General features: G+C 51.1%; 1 long non-coding RNA gene across 1 annotated transcript; it reads right to left on the bottom strand.

The window, feature by feature from the left end:
• Positions 1-660: 660 nt before the first annotated feature.
• On the bottom strand, positions 661-11,313 carry LOC109280477 (uncharacterized). Its single transcript, XR_009459598.1, has 3 exons — positions 11,194-11,313; positions 10,205-10,308; positions 661-733 (listed from the first exon to the last, which is right to left on the bottom strand). It is a non-coding gene; the product is annotated as an uncharacterized LOC109280477 (long non-coding RNA).
• Positions 11,314-14,152: the final 2,839 nt, after the last annotated feature.

Here is a 14,152-nt window from a genome sequence, read left to right as displayed (position 1 = left end):
TGAACTGTTGGGAGTATGGCCTCCTGGCCCCAAATGGCCAGGAAGTCAGCCACCTCACCCAACCTCCAGCTAGGTCCCCAGTGCCAGCCCTGGGCAGGCTCCTCTGCCCAGATCCCACTTGCCTCACCAGCAGGGATCCTGGTTTTCTCTGTTTAAAAATAGATTTTGCAAGGTTTTTAAATCAGAGAATTTTCTATATTTAAAATGCCAAATCCACTTTTTTCCTTAATTAAAATGAAACACCACTCTCTCTATAGGTATCAGTTGAGTACAATGTTTTATTGATATATTTACAATTTTAATGCAATTTGGACGCCTACCACCACTTCAATTACTATAATAAAATAAATTCTGAATACCTATATATTTTGGCATTTGCTGTTGGTTTTTGTATCATAGGAAATATGACTTCAGGAAGGCCTTCGATACAGTATCCCAACCCATACTGGTGAACAAGTTAAGAGGCTGTGACTTGGATGACTACACAGTCCGGTGGGTGGCGAATTGGCTGGAGGGTCGCACCCAGAGAGTCATGGTGGATGGGTCGGTTTCGACCTGGAAGGGTGTGGGCAGTGGGGTCCCGCAGGGCTCGGTCCTTGGACCGATACTCTTTAATGTCTTCATCAGCGACTTGAACGAGGGAGTGAAATGTACTCTGTCCAAGTTTGCAGATGACACAAAGCTATGGGGAGAAGTGGACACGCCGGAGGGCAGGGAACAGCTGCAGGCAGACCTGGACAGGTTGGACAAGAGGGCAGAAAACAAAAGAATGCAGTTCAACAAGGAGAAATGCAAAGTGCTGCACCTAGGGAGGAAAAATGTCCAGCACACCTACAGCCTAGGAAATTACCTGCTGGGTGGCACAGAGGTGGAAAGGGACCTTGGAGTCCTAGCAGACTCCAAGATGAACATGAGTCGGCAGTGTGACGAAGCCATCAGAAAACCCAATGGCACTTTATCGTGCATCAGCAGATGCATGATGAACAGAACCAAGGAGGTGATACTTCCCCTCTATAGGGCGCTGGTCAGACCGCAGTTGGAGTACTGCGTGCAATTCTGGGCACCGCAATTCAAGAGGGATGCGGATAACCTGGAGAGAGTCCAGAGAAGGGCCACTCATATGGTTAAGGGCTTGCAGACCAAGCCCTACGAGGAGAGACTAGAGAACCTGGACCTTTTCAGCCTCCGCAAGAGAAGGTTGAGAGGTGACCTTGTGGCTGCCTATAAGTTCATCATGGGGGCACAGAAGGGAATTGGTGAGGATTTATTCACCAAGGCGCCCCCAGGGGTTACAAGAAATAATGGCCACAAGCTAGCAGAGAGCAGATTTAGATTGGACATTAGGAAGAACTTCTTCACAGTTAGAGTGGCCAAGGTCTGGAACGGGCTCCCAAGGGAAGTGGTGCTCTCCCCTACCCTGGGGGTCTTCAAGAGGAGGTTAGATAGGCATCTAGCTGGGGTCATCTAGACCCAGCACTCTTTCCTGCCTATGCGGGGGGTCGGACTCGATGATCTATTGAGGTCCCTTCCGACCCTAACATCTATGAATCTATCTATGAATCTATGAAATCAAAGCTCCCCCCGCCCCCTTTGCTCAACAGGATGCAGGTCCAGCTGCAGCTGTCCCCACAGCTGCTCTGTGGTGCTGAGCAGCACCAATATGCAGAAGCCCTGCCCCTGTCCATGCCCTTGCCCTTCACTCGCAACCCACAGCCCCACCAGTGCCTCTCATTCCTGACCCACAGCCCCCAGCTGCTCCCCTGCTCGCTCCCTCCTAGCAGCAGCTCTTTTTGCACCAGGACACGGGTCCAGCTGCAGCTGTCCCACCCACTGCTTTGTGGAACTAAGCAGTGCCAGCCCTTGTTCCTCTGCTCCCTGCATCTGTGCCCAGGCCCCAGCAATCCCCATGCCCTTACTGGGAAGCCCTTAACTGGGGCTAAAGGATTGGGCTGGGCAAGCCCCTTCCCTTCCAGGCCAGTCTCCCCCGACACAGGCTGCTCTAGGGGGGCAAAGGGGCTCCAAGCCTGGCTCTGGCAGCTATTTCTACCTGAAGCCTGTCCCTGCATCTCTGTCTCTCTCACATCCCTGCTACCAACCCCGAGCCATAACATTAACCCTGCTGCCACCTCAATCCTTCCCTCCCCATCACCCACCCTTCCTGCCACCTCCACCCTTCTCCCCAGCCCATCACATGTATCCCAAGTGGTTCCCTGGACTAGGACTCCCCCCCATGCCAGGGCCATATGACTTGGTACTGGTGTGGGTTTGGGGCAGAGCTACAGTGTAGCAGCTGCTTGTGTGGCTGCAGCTCCTGCCAGCGGGTCCCGTCCCATCCAGCTGCTGGGTATGCAGGGTCTGGGAGGGCTTGTAGGGAGGTGTGTGGGGTGAGGCAGGGCGCATCTTCAAATTGGATCAGGCTGGCTCCATGCCAGCATACAAGGCTAACAGCATTGCAGGTGGGAGCCACATGCCATTGGGCTGATCTGGGCCAGCTCCATGCTTCCATGTAGGGCTTCCAGCGTTCCAGCAGGGAGCCACACATGGCTCAGCCCAATGCGACTCCCTATGCTCCCAGCTCGAAGGCATGCGACTCCCCATGTTTGACCCAATGGCATGAAACTCCCTGTGGTTCCCAGTCCACGCACCATTAGGCCCGGCAGGCTCTGTGCCGCCATGTGGGGCTCCCTGCTGGGAGTCCTGGAAGCCCCACAAGGAGGCACAGAGCCAGCCTGGCTCGGTCGAGTGGCATACAACTCCTGCCTACAGTGCCAGAAGCCCCATGCGGTGGCATGGAACCAGCCTAGTCTGGTCCGAAGGCATGCGCCAATAGGTTGGGCCAGGTTGGCTCCATGCTGCCATGTGCAGCTCCTAGGACTCAGCCAGAACTGCACACCACCAGGGGCTCTGCCTCCTGCAGGCCATAAGTGCTCCAAGAGCCTGCTGCCACAGTGAGCTATGCCCCACTTTTATTTCCTCCAGAAAGCTGAGGCAGTGTGCTGGAGCAGCAGAGGGACGCAGCAGCCACGGAGACATTCTGGTCAGCTGCCAGTGTGTCTCTTTGCAGGACTCCAGCTGTTTCTGGGCATGCTCCAAGGGTGCACCCTGCTCCGCTTTTTCTAGCCTTTTTTTGATACAGGGATTCCCCAGTATCGCATTTAGAGTCCACATTGCAAACATGCAGCATGGGGAATATTATCTCATGCATAGGGTGCATGTGGTGTCTCAAACTCCTTTGAGACACCACTGCGCACACATGCACAGTCATGTGGACAATGCCTAGGAGAGTATCCTCATCCTAGAGCTACAGTCATACTCATTCTCACTTGCTCTCCTTTTGGCCCAGTGAATCCTGAATTCCTTTCTTCAGATCAGCACAGTTTCAACAGGAGTTACAGAAGGTGCCCCCACTCCAGCCTTGTATCTAGTCTGATGGTTACAGCAGTTTCCTGGGAGATGTAGGCTTGAACTCCCTCAGGCTAAAAAAAGCATGGAAGCCTAGTCCCCCACTTTTTGGGCAAGTACTCTAATTTACAAGTGTCATAGAATAAGATGAGCCATCATCATGTTTTCCTTCTGCAGCTATGTTTTCAAATGAGAGAGTGAACCAGTCCTCCAGTTCCAAAGGGACGATTTAAGGCAGGCTTGTCCAACATGCAGCCCACCAAGGCATTTTCTGTGGCCTGCAGTGCTGCGACGGGAACATGGTTTACTTTTGTTCCCGCTCCTTGTCCCTCCCTCAGCAGCTTCCTAACGGCTGCTGAAAGGAGGGGAAGGGACAAGGTTCCCACACGCACCGCATCAGCTTGACGTTGCTGACACTGTGCGTGTGGGAATAGGAGTAGCCATGTGCCTCTCAGGACAGGATGAGCCCAGCCGAAGCAGTAGGGGGCTCAGCTGCACTTTTCCCCTACCTGCGTCAGTTAGTTCTGAGCAGCACAGATCCGCCACCGCCTCTGCTGGCTGGTGCCGACCCAGGCGGGTCTGTCCCATTCGGAGCAGCATGCAGCTGAAGCCGGATTCCCACATGCTGCTGGGGACTGGAGGAGATTGGCCAGGTCGGCACCAGCCAGCAGAAGTGGCGGCAGAGCCATGTGCCGCTCGGGACTGACCGGTGCAGGCAGGGGGAAAATGCAGCTGAGCCCCTGCCGCTCTGGCCGGGCTCGTCTCATCCCAAGTGGCACACGGCTCCACTGCCATTTCTGCTGGCCAGTGCAGACCTGGCCCGCTTCCTCCCGTCCCCAGCACCACATGGGAAGCCGACTTCAGCCGCATGCTGCTCCGGATGGGATGGACCCAACCGGGTCAGCACCGGCCAGGAAAAGCGGCCCCCTGCCTGCACCGGTCAGTCGATGGAGCCGACTCCGAATCCACCAGGCAAATCTCTGGCCTGCTGCTCCCTTCCCCCGAGCATCCAGGAGGGGTCTGCCCAGCCCGGCGGGACTGCCCGAGGCGCCTGGGGGTGGCAGAGCCCAGCAGGTGCCTGTCCCCGGGCTCCAATGGGTAACTGCTAGCACGGCGCGTGGAGTCGATGGAGCCGGCTCCAAGTCCACCAGGCAAACCTCCGGCCTGCTGTTGCTCCCCCCTGGAGCCTCTGGGTGGGGTCTGCCCAGCCCGGTGGGGCTGCCTGAGCCGCCTGGGGTGGCAGGACCCAGTAGGCGCCTACACCCGGGCTCCAGGGGTAACTGTGTTAGCGCGGTGCGTGGAGTCGATGGGGGCACCTCTGAGTCCACCTAGAAGCCTCCGGCCTGCTGCTCCCCCCTGGAGCCTGTGGCGAGCCTCTGGGATGGGTCTGCCTGGCCCCGGGGGCCTGGCCAAGGTGCCTGGGGGCGGCACGGCCTGGCAGGCGCCTGCCCCTGGGCACCCGAGAAGCCTGATGTGTGGAGCCTCTCCTGCAGCCAGGCTCAGGCCTGCCAGCACTTCCCCTGGGAGCAGGGCCCTCCAGGTACCAGGACAGCCAGGGAGAGGCAAAGGGGCAGCAGGCCAGGACCTGGAGCCAATGTTGGGCAGGGGGAACCAGGGAAGTGTGGGGTGGGGCAGTGAAACATGGGGGTACGACACCCAGGAGAAAAGCATTTTCCCCCTGCCTGCACTGGTCAGTCCCGAGCGGCACATGGCTCCGCCACCGCTTCTGCTGGCTGGTGCCAACATGGCCGGCCTCCTCCCGTCCCCAGCAGCACATGGGAAGCCAGCACTGGGGGGCCTCAGCAGGCGGGGTACTGGTGTGACCTCTGTGGGGCGAGGAGGGAGGAGTCAGTGTCTGCCGGACCCCGCGCTCCGGGCTCACAGCGCTGAGGCCACCGGGGCTGCGTGTGTGGGTGGCCGGGCACCACGGTGAGCAGGGCCATGTGGGTGAGCAGGTGAGGGGCTGTGGTGCAGCGGCCACCTTGCTCCAGCCCCCCTCAGGCAGTGCCAGCTCATGGGGCTGCGCTGCTCGGGGGATGGAGATGTGGAGCTATTTATTTCTCCACTTCAGTCTCTGGGGCAGTAGCTGGCTGGATGCAGAATGGGTCCCTCTTGCCCCTGCCCACCAGCAGCTACCATGAACCCTGCAGTAACAGGCAGCTGCGGTAGGGCTACACAAGCAGGGTCTCTCTGCCCCAGGGCAGAGGGTGTTTGAATATGGCTCGATAGCCCACTGGGTGATAAAAAGTTCATGATCTGGCCCCACATTCAAAAAGGTTGGACATCCCTGATTTAAGGGTTCCCAGATAACTCCAGCCTGCATGTAGAGATTTCCCCGCACAGCCTGGGGCTGGCCAGGAACTGTCCTAGTCTGGGGCAGGTCCCAGCCAGCTCCACACTAGACAGGAAACTCTCCCTGTGCAGGGAGCTCCTGGCCCCAACTCCACCATTGGAATGAGGGCGGGGAGATTGCTCTCTGCTCCCGGGAGCTGCCTGCTGCTGGGTTGGGCTCCAAACGTGGAGTCCAGGCTAGGACAATGTCCCCCTGCCCCAGAAGCTGGGAACTCCCAGCCCTGGCTCTATGATCAGGGGCAGGGGGTTGGGAAAGAGCTGTGGGTAAGGGACAGGTACCAACCTCCTGCCCCAAATTCACTGGTGGGGCAGCTAGCATTACCTCCCAGCTGGGCCTAAAACTGTCTGCTTCATAATCCTATTACAGAAAGGGAAAATTACTCATAGGAGTCTCTGTGGATTAATTAACATTCATGTAGGTCTTTGAAAGAATAAACAGTTATGTAAAGGCCAAGTAATATTATTGTTTCTGATTAGAACTGCCAGAACTAGAGTTCTAGAGTCAACTACCAGAAACTATGGAAAAATTTAAATCAGAAGCTGAACTTTTTAGTTTGGCTTCAAACAGAACATACTATTTGTGTATTTGTGAGCTGATGAACACTGACAGTGTCCTCAGCATTGCATAGAACATCCCTTCCCCAAGAAGAAAAACAATACAAGTTAGTTACAAAACATTCTGTATGGACCAGAGGATGGATTTCACACCCAACTAGACTGAACTCTAGATTAATGGTGCCCAGACTATGGGACCAATGCACCACTGTCAACCCTAAAAACTTCTCACAGCCAATTATACACCATTATTAAATTAACTGAAAAAGAGAGAAAGGGGGCTGGAACAGCCCATGGCCTAAGCTGTGGACTTTGATTGTGGCCATGCAGACCACAGTTTGAGAACTATGCCATGACAGAATGACCTTCAAGACATACTATAATGTCTGTCTTTTCATTCAGAAGCCTGAGAGGTTAGATTAAATAGGAAGGTTTTTCCTTCCATGATTTCTGTACAAGCTTGCCCTAGAACAGTGGTCTTCAACCTTTTTAAGTAGGAGATCACTTTTTGAAATAAAAAGCAACTCAAGATCTATTGCGTGCCCTGCCTCCTCCCCCCACCCCCACAGCATAGTATCATAATCCTCACTATATAGATGAGATTCTAGACCCTGATTTTTCAGTGTACTTAGCTTTTGTGCGGGGGTGGGCAGTGTACTTAGCAGTCTGTGTGGGGAGGGGGGCAAATTGAGGCAGAGGGAGAACAATCTTTTTTCTCCCTCCACTGGTAAGTGTGGGGGGAAGGGGAAGGGGGAGGGGAAAGGGACATAGGGTGAGGAGGCAGGGCAGATCAAGGCCCCAGCAGTGAGGGAGGGAGCAGGGCAGAGGCAGGGACTGGGGGGGAATGGGGCCCCCACTGGGCCAGGTAGTGGGACAAGTGGAAGTCTGGGCGGCATGTGCTCCCCACCCCACTTGTCCCATCACCCAGCCCAGCCCGGCCAGGGCCCCACTCCCCCCAGCTCCTGCTCCTGCCTCTGCCCTGCTCCCTCCTTCACCACTGGGGCCTCAATCTGCCTTCCCCCCGCCGGCAATGAGGAAGGGAGTGGGGTTGGGGCAGGGGAAAGCCCTGCACAGCTGTGGCATGGGACAGAGCCATGAGTGGCTCATCCAGGGGGCACAGGGGGGGAAGTCACACACCCCAGAAGGCCATGCACCTCTGGATCTGCATGGGGAGGGGCAGGCTGCCACTGGGGCAGCTCCGGGCTCTTTCTGGTGGGAGTGTTGGGCAGGGCTGCACTCAGGCTAGGCAGCAACAGCACTGGAAGGAGGGCTATGGGGCAGGGGGAGCCCATAATCCACCCCAACACCCTCTCCCAGCACTGCCGCTGCCTGCTTTAAGCACAGTGTGGCCCAGTGCCAACTCCAACCCCAGCCCCTTCCCTCCCCTCCCTGCAAGGTTATGGGGGCCGTCTACCCAAGATCTGTGTGGCAAAGGGCAAGCTGTTGCTGCAGACTGGGAGGCTGCACCAGGCTCTTCCCGGTGGGGGCTGAGTCAGGCTGTGCTCAGGGCAGGTGGCAATAGTGCTGGGAGGGGTCGGGGGGGTTGCTATGGCAAATTTTTGTGTGGCTGCAGCCCTTCATGTGCCCAGCTATACCAGATGGTGCATACATGCTTTGACCTCCCCTACATATGTCCCATGCCTTGCAGGTGTTACTAGCATCATAAACTCTATATGCCCCTGATGTTGAACCCTCTGAGTCCTGTCTCTCTGCAACACACAGGCACCGAGTTCTCTGGTGACTGGCTTTCTGTGCCTTTCTCTTGGATGCCTGGCTCAGTGTCTCTCTCCTGGGCACCTGGTCCTCTGGCCCTGTGGCTGAGACTCTTTGGCGCTATGGGGGCTCACTGCACCCCTGTGGCTGTACCCCTCTGGCACTACAGGGGCTGTGCCTGACACTGGGTTCTACCAAATCATATAACCTTTCTCTCTAGGCACTAATGAGGCCTCTAAACCTCCCCTCCTAGCCTCATCATAATCCTCCAAGGTAAACATGAACACAAACACAAGCCCCTAGACTATAACTTAAATACCAGCAATAACAACAGTGCTATGTGTCTTTAAGGGGACAAACTTCCATTCAGAGTAACATACCCCTATCTAGGTACTTGGGAGACTCACTATAGTCATGTAGCACCTAGATAGCAGAGCAGGCAGTACTAGGAGGGCTAGGCAGGTAGCACCAGGTCTCAAGTAACTTCAGCAGACAGGAGCTTTTCTCCAGTCAGTTGCCAGAGAACTGATGTGTGTCTACTAGCTACAGCCTGGGCTTATATATCCCAGAAGCCTGCCTCCTGCTGGTCAGGTGATGTCAGCAGGTGTGGCCAATTACTTCCTTTAGGCTCTTACCCAGCGACCTGCAGCTGGGGGAGCTCTGTTTGGCCTGCAGAGCTCCCTGGCCAGGCTTCTTCAGGCATAAGGAGAAGGCTTGTCTTAGTGCCCTGCTACATATACATCTTCATAAATATGTTACTAGTCATACATAAGTGTATACTTTAAAATAAATATAAGCAAGTGTTTCTGACTTTACCACATTCATGTTAATGGAGTTTTCAGTAAAATGTTTAAGAAAGGATTTGAAAACAGGAAGCTTGATGGCACCCAGGGGAAGAAAACGAATTCAAACCACAGGGCAGCGAAAAGACATGAAGTTCAATATACACAAGGACACAAAGGACATTGTTAAGTGGGAGGCATGATATTATATGACAACTGTCAAAGCTGATGGGCCAGAAATATGACTGGTGGAGGCTGGATCACGGAGGCACACAGATACAGTATTAGGATGCAAAGTCAAGCACTCAAAAATCAGGCATGCTAAAAGTAAAGTTGCCTTGTGTGTCTACATTATAATACAGATTTTAATTATATGATTACATCATTTTTTCCAAAGGCCTCCTTAGGTGTACAGGTCTGCTTCCTTAGGTTTACAGGATGGATGTCTCAATTAATGGGCAGCTTTTCAATATTTTGTTTTCTTTCCATTCACTGTACAGCCCAATGCATTATTTACTATACAGTATCAAAACCTTGCACCGAAAATGAAATTATTAAACACCATACACAAGCCCAATGGGAAATTATCAGTCAGATAGTATCATGATCCCCACTATATAGATGGGATTCTAGACCCTGATTTTTCAGTGTACTTAGCTTTTTCTAAAATTCCTTACAGGAAACACTGAACTCTCACTGACTTAATTTGCAACTGTGAATGTTAAACAGTTCTTCACATCAGAGTTCAGGTATTCAGAAAATAAGAAGACTTCATTAGAACACAGATAACGTGTTTTGTTTATGAGAGAAAACATAGAGAAGGGCCAGGAAGCAGGAACCAGAACCAAGGACTCTCCCCAGTGATGTCCCTAACCATTAGGTACAGAGCAAAACTCCGTCTTGTGCACTTCCTTCTCTCTTTCGCCAATGGATCCTGAATTACATTCCAAGTGTCCCAGCTTCAAAACAGAAAGGGTGGAGTGTTCCAGTTTCCAGAACAGCCAATGACTTCTTGGTTAGGTACTCTTCTGGGAGGTCAGAGTGGGGAACTGAATCTTGTCAGGCCAGAGGAAAAATGGAATCCAGGTCTCCCATTTTCTGATGAGTGTTCTAATGACCAGGCTGTTGTACAACCAGGGTACCACTTACTCCTGAGCTCAGACCTAAAATTATGACTCCCTGCTCATTTCTTTTAAAGAACGGGCATAGGTAAGTATCTTCAGGAAAGGTTCTAGAAGTGGACTTTAAGTTGAGGATGGTGTATACCTGCAGCCCTAAGCAATATGCCCAGGCTCCAGAGATGGAGGAGATTTCAGATAGTCCTTCCCCAACAATCCCTATTGACTTGTCCTAACCAGTGCCTCATGGTCTTCCACCAATCTAATTTTCACTCCTCTTACCTTCTTAACCCAGCCTCTTTGTCTAGCCAATGTCAGTTCTCCCTCTGTACTTTGGCTGCACATCAGATATGTCCTTCCTTCCTCTTAATTTCTGGAGAAAAGGTCTGAAATCAATCAAATGAAATTTAGTAAGGAAGAGTATAAAGTCCCGCATTTGGGATGGCGCAGCACATAGACTGAGGGATGACTGGCTAGACTGCAGCACTCTAGAAAAGGACCAGCGCTTACAGTAGACCAGTGGTGCCCAACCTTTTTGCCTGGCAGGACAGATTGGCAGTCCTTAGTCCATCTGTGGGCTGGATCTAGCTGGCACTCCCAGTCTGGTGCCCCGATGGGCACAGCAGGCACCATCTGACCATACAGAGGGCATGGGAGGGGAAAATGGTAGACCAGCCCCAACACAGCCCCACAGGAGAACGGAGCTTGATCTGGCCTTGTGGAGAGGGAAAAGGGCATGTCCAGGCCCCAGCTCAGCCACACAAGAGGTGAGGGCATGGCTCAGCCCCAATGAGAGGGAAAGCAGTGTGGCCTGGGCTAGCAGGGGCGGGAGGGGGAACAGGGAAGGGGCATAGCCTGGCTCCGATACAGAAGTGTGTTGGGGAAGGGTTTTGGCCCGACCCTGCAGGGAAAGAGGCATAGCTTGGCTCTGACCAGTTATGCAGGGAATAGGGTTTGGGGATTTTGCAGGGGAAGTGAAGTCATATTAATGGCCACTGCTCCCCACCCCCGCCAAATTTCCAGACCTGTACAGAGCCCTGTGGGCCAGAAGCAATGCCGGTGCAGGCCATGGGTTGACCACCCCTGCACTAGACCAATATTTAAATATGAGCCAACAGCGTGCTCTTGTTGCCAAAAAAATAAAGAGGCCAACAGCATCCTGTCAAAAGATGAGTAGAGGTTTGAGAAATATGACTTATGAGGAAAGGCTGGAAGAACTAGGATTGTTTAGTTTTGAGAAGAGGGAGGATTTGATAGAAATCTGCAAATACCTGAATGATTATTATGAAGAGAATGATAGAGATACTGTTCTCTGTGACTGCAGGGGACAAGACCAGGAGCAAGGCCTCAAACTGCTGCAAGGGAAATTTAGGTTGGATATTAGGAGGAAGTTTCTCACTCTGTGGATGGCAAACATTGGAACAAGCTACCCATAGAGATTATGAAATCTCCATCTTTGGAAGTTTTTAAGAACAGATTACACAAACACTTGGCTGGGATGGTTTAGTCAGGGATGGTTCTGCCTTGAGGAGGGGGCTAAGAGTAGATGACCTCCTGAAGTCACTTCATACCTTACTTGTATATGAAAATGCAATGCTTTCAAAGACTTGTAACTCATTCAAATTTGGGTGAATATAGACAACCAGAGGCACATCTCTGATATGAAAACATTCCCTTGCCACATCTCAAGTTCCATCTCCAAAATCTAAGGAAAGGGCAAGAGCTGTTCAAAGAGAAGGTTGCTAAAATGTTGCAACACGTGCAAAACATTTTTCCTTGGCCTCTCTCTCAGACATGACTGAGCCATTTCGGTAGAATTTACAAAAAAAAAAAAAAAATTAAAAAAATTAAAACAAAATTCAGCCTGAGGCAAACACCCAACATGGGAAATTTCAGCTTTAAACTGTTTGTTTAGCAAAGTTACAAGAGGCTGAAAGTAACCCATGTAGGCAGCACCACCAGGGCTGTTTACAAGGAGTTCCTCTATCACAAAAATATCTTTGCTAAAGGATAGAGACACAACAGCTATTTAACAGCATTGGCATCAGCAACATAATGGAACTGTTTAGGACATAAATGAAAAGCTGCAGGATGATTAATAGCTCTTTTTTAAGATATATGTAATTTTCTGCTTTTCCAGAGATGCGTATAGTTCACCAATACAAAAAGTGTCTAGTAATGTACATTCATTTTAAAAAGAAGTTTTCAACCTGAGAATATATTTCTTTAAAGAAGATATAAATAAAAACATCAGCCTTCACACACATTTATTTTCATTTCCCCATAATTCACAATGACTTCTCGAAACTGGTATCTTACGTGCAATTAGTCCATAAGGTGGCTCTGTGGCTGTCAGCATTCTGAACAAAATATAAAATGACATAGATATTAATCTTTGAGAAATCTCTACTATACACAACAAAATTAAATTCTAATAAAAACTGAGTGATATTAGGAGAAATGCCAAATGACTTACCACTCATTTAGTTGATGGATAGCTGGGCTAGCTATCACTCCTTGCAGACCTGCCAATCAGCCTGAGTTCTGGGATACATTCCTAGAACCCTATTAGAATCATAAATTACCACCAAAATCCTCCGCTGCTTAAACTGGTGTTAAAAAAACATCTACTTTGGAAATAAGAAGAAGGTACTGTGTCAGCAACAGTATAGCTATACAAGCTTTCATTACACTTTGAAGCAAATATTTTAAGTTGCTCTTTCTAATTTGCTGTTTGAAGAAAACCATCAATATGAAAATTATTTCTACATAAGCATTTTTGTACTTATTGTTGTAGATCACACTAGAGTTCACTATAACTGGAAGACAGAAAGAATTTTTTTAGTTCCTTTATAGTCCATTTGACAACACTTGGTAAGTAGTGCTTGAGCACTGAGACAGTTTCCCTTGTAGGGTTTGTAGGTCTTTCACACAGTAAGAGGAGGGGGAGGAGTTGGAAAATCGGACTGTAAAACTCTAAAATTTGCCAGAAAGATGCTGGAGCACAGATAAGATATTAATTTATTTTTCATAGATTTCATAGACTTGAGGACTGGAAGAGACCTTGGAAGATCAAGTCCAGCCCCTTCCCCAGGGGCAGGAAGTCAGCTGGGGTCAAAGGATCCCAGCAAGATAGACGTCCAAATGGTTCTTAAGAGTCCGGAGTAGGTGCTTGCACCACGTCTGGAGGCAATCTATTCCAGGCCTTGGCGGCTCGGATAGTGAAGAAGTTTTCCCTTATGTTCAGCTTGAAATGGTCTTGGAGGAGTTTGTGACTGTTTGACCTTGGGGCGCTTTGGTGAACAAGCATTCCCCTAGATCCTGATGTGCACCCCTTATATACTTATAGGCAGCCACCAGGTCCCCCCTGAGCTTGCGCTTTCCAGGCTGAAGAGTCCCATGCCTCTAAGCCTCTCATTATAGGGCCTGTTCTCCTGCCCTCTGATCATGCACATGGCTCTCCTCTGGATTCTCTCAAGCTTCTCCACACCCTTTTTAAATTGTTGAGCCTGGAATTGGATGCAGTACTCCAGCTGCGGCCTCACCAAGGTCAAATGATCAGACATCAGGAAAACAGACCTTACGACGACAGGCTGAGAGCTATGGGACTCTTCAGCCTGGAAAAGCGCAGGCTCAGGGGCGATCTGATGGCCACCTATAAGTTTACCAGGGGTGTTCACCAGGATCTGGGGGAACATTTGTTCACCAGAGCACCCCAAGGGATGACAAGGTCAAATGGTTATAAACTCCAGCAAGACCATTTCAGGCTGGACATAAGGAAGAAGTTCTTTACTGTCCAAGCCCCCAAACTCTGGAATAGCCTGCCATTGAAGGTGGTTCAAGCACCTACTTTGAATACCTTCAAGAAAAATTAGGATGTTTATCTTACTGGGATCCCAGCTGACTTCCTGCCCCTGGGGCAGGGGGCTGGACTCGATGATCTTCCGAGGTCCCTTCCACCAGCCCTAATGTCTATGAAATTTATGAAATCTAAATACAGTGGGATGAAATCATTCTGGGATTTGCTTGAGAAGCATCTATGAATGCAAGCCAGAGTTTTACTTGCTTTACCAGCTGTGACATCGCATTGGTGGCTCATATGCATCTTGTGGTAAATCAAGACCCCCAAGTCCCCTTCGGCCATGGTGCTAGCAAGCGTAGCACTGCCAAGCCTATAAGCATGCTGCGGGGCTTTTTTCCCCAAGGTGGAGTACCTTGCATTTTTCAGTG

Source organism: Alligator mississippiensis, chromosome 2 (genome assembly GCF_030867095.1).
Source record: "Alligator mississippiensis isolate rAllMis1 chromosome 2, rAllMis1, whole genome shotgun sequence".
Taxonomy (NCBI): Eukaryota; Metazoa; Chordata; order Crocodylia; family Alligatoridae; genus Alligator; species Alligator mississippiensis.
Note: the sequence above shows the minus strand (reverse complement) of the source record. Positions and strands in the feature narration are given on the sequence as shown.